We start from the raw sequence: 1,019 nt of genomic DNA on the forward strand, positions 1-1,019 counted from the left end.
CTGAGATTATCAGGCCCTTCTTGGGATAGATTGCTCAAGACTCTTCCTTTTTTATTATGGCTTCTTGACAGGCATGTTAGAGATTCTGTAGATTTAAGGCCTCTGGATTCAGCAGAGCATTTGTCAAAGTCACTTGTGATCTTTATAAAGAAGGTGGAAATTGTGGCTCAGATGATAGCATGGCAAGGTGGATTTATGACTGGTAGAACATCCATCCCCATGAAGTACAGATTAGGAGCCAACATCAGGCTGGAGGCGGCTCTTTAATGGAAGGCTAAAGAACTCCTGCTCAATGTGTTGTAGGTTTTTTATTTGTTTGTTTTGTTTTTATCAATGACAGATGAAGATAAACAAGATGCATTGGCCAAATTGACAGGAGATATAAGGTCCAAAGAACTACCGTAGAATACCTTTGATGACAGAATTATCATCTAAAGATATAGCAACGTGGTACAACTGAGAACCAGTGTTAGCAGACTGAACTTGAATAGTGTTTATCATCAAACAGTCAACCAGGAAAGTCAAAACAAGGAAAAGGGAAAAGCACGTGAGCAGGAGACTTCTCGTGGTCCGGGCGCATCGAGGGGCACTTGTTAGCTGCGGATGGCTGGGCGCTTCCTTCTGAATTGTCCTATCATCTTCTACAGGTGTGGGAAGCACTGACTGAAAGATTGTCTCTTGCTATAAATTCCATACAAGTCAAGAATGTGAGTGGCTGCTGAAGCTAACTTGATCTGCTAATTTGATTTGGGTGTACATTGAGACGATTACTTTTCCAGAAGAGAAGACAGAATGAAAACAATAACTGTACTTACCATTGACTAAGCATTTACCATGGTGAGGCATTGCACAGGCATTTTGCATACAGTGTCTCATTTAATAGCCATATTATCCTTTCTGTGTTAATAACACATTTCCTAGAAGGGAAAACTGGAGCCCAGAGTGGTTCAGTGACTTGGTTGAAGTCACACAGCTGGGGAGCAGCAGAGCAGAGATGCAAATGGAATCTCATTGCACCA

The sequence above is a fragment of the Galeopterus variegatus genome, unplaced genomic scaffold, assembly GCF_000696425.1.
Source record: "Galeopterus variegatus unplaced genomic scaffold, G_variegatus-3.0.2 Scaffold1051, whole genome shotgun sequence".
Lineage (NCBI taxonomy): Eukaryota > Metazoa > Chordata > Mammalia > Dermoptera > Cynocephalidae > Galeopterus > Galeopterus variegatus.